General features: G+C 41.6%; 1 pseudogene; it reads left to right on the plus strand.

Annotated features, from left to right (window-relative positions):
- Positions 1 to 1601: 1601 nt before the first annotated feature.
- On the plus strand, positions 1602 to 3290 carry LOC142965174 (uncharacterized; annotated as a pseudogene).
- The last annotated feature ends 399 nt before the right edge of the window (positions 3291 to 3689 follow it).

The following is a 3689-nucleotide window of genomic DNA, read 5'->3' on the forward strand; positions in this document are numbered from 1 at the left end:
GACAAATCAACTGTGAGATGTTGTATGACAGACGCAAGTAAAAAACAAAAATTAGTCAAATTTAAGAGCATTTTTCAAATTAAATTTGCCATTCAATTATTAATGAATTCATTAATTAGTTATTAATTGTCAGACACACATGCCTCTTGTAGTATACTGCTCACAGCCAGGCCCGTCCTACGAGGGTGAAGCATGCGTTCCTCAGTTTATCATTTCACATCCTCAGTTGAAATTTGAACAATAAATGCCAAGCGTAAGATGGTAGGCACAGGGACTGAGTGGGCATCTTCATGTGACCTTCCATCAGTTACTATAATAACCATAGAAATATAAAAACATGTATTTGATCCAGGCCGACGCTATTTTAGTAATGTATCTCATCTTCTACATCACGTAGGCGCATAGTTTAGTAGTTATTGTTGCGTTGCTCTGCACTGCAATGTGTTTTAAGGATAAAACATGACACGACTCTATTGCTAAAAATAAACTTGGAAAATAGGCTATGATGAGTCCTGGCAACCGGACACCTCCTTCACAAAAAAGCAGAATATCAAGTTATAACCGACCAGTCAGAAGAGGTCCCTGTGGTTATACTGTTGCAGCCTCGTGTTGTTTTCAGACGATTTAATGAAGGTAAACACAGTGAACAACCGTGCATAATAGCACCGTTTGGTGGCACTTCGTAACGGAACTGCGTTCTGGCGCCATCACGACACTTCTCATAGGCTGCAGATTTATCAACATGTCAGTCCTGCTGACTTCAGATACTACAGGGGACTAAAAGGGAAGCTTTTCATACAGTAAAGTGTAGGTATTTAATTCATTTTAGCAGCATGTTGGGTCAAGAAAACTCATACAAATGTATTTATTTATATATAGAAATATATATATATAACAACTGCAGGACTGCAGGGCAGGTGCTAGGCTCCCTAGAAGCATGTGGTCCTGTGGGGGTGTGGGGGCCCTAAAAAGTCTTGGACCAGCCCAGAAAACAGCACTGCTTCTGTTAGGTTGAATTGTTGCACATGGAACTCACACTTTACTTCACAATTATTTGGAGCTGAGTCAGACCGTGCAAGGGCATCACCTCTGAATTTCTCTATTTGGGTTAGTTCAAAGGTTTTCACCTGGGGTTGAGGTCAGGGCTCCTCCAGGATGTGGATATTCTGTAGTTCAGCCTTCCCACAGCAGATTTGGCTGTGTCATTATTGGCTTTAAAGGTGAAAGTATTCCTGAGCGTGGGCATTTTTGCAGAAGATAGCACTTCTTTTGAGAATGTCTTTTATTATTTTTCTTTTTAATTCATTTTCATCCTTTTTCTTCAGCTACAGAAGAGGAAGACCTCTAGCAGTAGAGACCTTGTATATATTCTAGTGAGATGAAAATATGTTGGTTTTTTTATGTCACTTATGGTACTAAATGTTAGAAGTGACTCCTTTCTGACCCTTTGGCCTATACCTTGCAGCAAAGGTTTTTCCAATGACATAATCCAAACGTTTTTCCAGTGTGTGATGTGTGAATACCAGACTAAAGGAAAATCAGCATGTTTCAGAAATAATGTTGACATATTTATAAAGGTTAATTTAAAATATCTATACCTGATGGACCTGAGCATCAAGGTGGAGGTAAAGGAGGCCATGAAACAAAACCACCACATGATGACATATAAATTCCTATCTTGTAATGTCATTATGTTCTTCATTCTGTACACATATTGCACTTTTGTCAATCCTGAGAGGGATCCCTCCTCAGTTGCTCCACCTTTAAAAACTCAAACGCCGTTGCCGTGGCGACGCAGTCTTTACTGTGAAAAACAAAGGTTATTTTTTATTTTATTTTGGGAGGACAGACGATGCCATATGTTCAGAGCAAATTTGTGATTTGTGGAATTGGACTATACAAATAAAATTGAATTAATTCGAATACAATTTTATACACAAAGCATAACAAAGAGAGGTTGTGATCAGAATATGGTGTATTTTTTTAGTTGTTTGTGAAAGTATTGTATGAGTGTGTGTGCATGTATGGGAGTCTGTCGTGTAGTCATTTATGCTGACCTGTTATCAGATAAAACATTTCTGACGGAGGTGACGTGTTACGGTAAGCTATCTCACTTCTTGCTGTCTGATACTTTCGCAGCTCCGGCTAAACTAAGTTAATTGTGTGATATTCTTCAGTACAAGCAGCTAATTACAGCTGCTGTACATTTAAACACTCATAGCTCGCTCCCTCTTTTAGTGACTTCTCACTTAATCCAACAGTTGTTCACACGTTGTTCAGTTCTGCTAACGTTAACTACCGTACTTTAGCTTAGCAGCTAGCAATGGCTACCCATTTGTTTTTTGGTTGAGATTATAGTTTGTTTCCACACTATACAACATTGCATACACACTTTGCACTCATGGCCTCACCTACAATGCTGACATTAATGACTTCACACGCCACTGTTAGTTTAAGCTTATGTTGCCTTAAGTAATAAATAATTTGTTAATTTGCTCGACTGTGTATCTCACTCTTTTGTTATGGCTGTCATTTGTCATCGACATTCCCCTGCCTCCCTTAAGGATAATGGTACATGTAATTAGTGCTGTCGTGGCTTAGTGAGTTTGAAGCACGGCTCCGCACCATGGAAGCTCAGTCGTTAGCTACTGTAGTTAGCCCCCCCCTGTAGCCAATGCGGGCAGACCAGACGTAGCTTCTGCTAGCCGTCCCCCGGCTGCTCGGGGGCTGGGTGACTGTCCGAAGGAACTATAAGTCTAAGCAGAAGCACGCGGTTCACCACCAGTCACTTCACGTTTCAAACCGGTTTTCCCCACTCAGAGACACACCCGCTGAGAAACCAACTCTGGTTATCGGCAGCTCTATTCTGAGAAAAGCGATGTGTTCCCGTGGTTAGAGCGGGCGACATTGAATCTTATTTAAAGCTGCTGGCTAAGGATAAGCGTAAATACAGTAAGATTGTTATTCACGTCGGCACAATTACGTCTCTCGGAGGTCACTTAAGTCAATGTGGAGTCGGCGTGTACAATAACGCAAAAACAATCTCGGACTCCGTAGTTTTCTCTGGCCCCCTACCGAACCTGACCAATGATGAAATGTATAGCCGCATGTCCTCGTTCCACCGCTGGTTGTCCTGGTGGTGTCCAGCAAACAATGTGGGCTTCGTAGATAACTGGAAGACTTTCTGGGGAAAACCTGGTCTGCTTCGGAGTGACGGCATTCCCACTTTGGATGGAGCGGATCTCATTTGTACAAATCTGACCCAGTTTCTTTGTGGACCTAATCCATGACAACCCAGAGTTCAGACCATGAAGCAGAGTTGCAGTCTTACACACTTCTCTGCACTTCCATTAGAGCAGTTACCCACTCAAAACCCTATAGAGACTGTGTCTGCCCCACGGCCACTTCAATTGAATAAATCAAAAGTAAACAAAAGAGGAGTTCAACAAAACTAACCTAATGAGAGTTAACACAGATGCAACAGTACAACAAAATAGGATCAGATCTGTCGCGGTCTTGGGTTTTGTTTAGTTGTTTTTCTGTTTTTGAATTTCCCTGCCTCTTGTGTCCCGTGTTCTCTTCACTTCCTGCCTTTGTATGTTTTCCTGCCTGTGTGATTGTCTGCCCCGCCCCTGATTGAATCCTCCTGTGTCTAATCACCTGCAGCTCTCCAGTGTATTTAAACTCTT

Source organism: Anarhichas minor, unplaced genomic scaffold, assembly GCF_050575085.1.
Source record: "Anarhichas minor isolate MPS153535 unplaced genomic scaffold, ASM5057508v1 ptg000033l, whole genome shotgun sequence".
Lineage (NCBI taxonomy): Eukaryota > Metazoa > Chordata > Actinopteri > Perciformes > Anarhichadidae > Anarhichas > Anarhichas minor.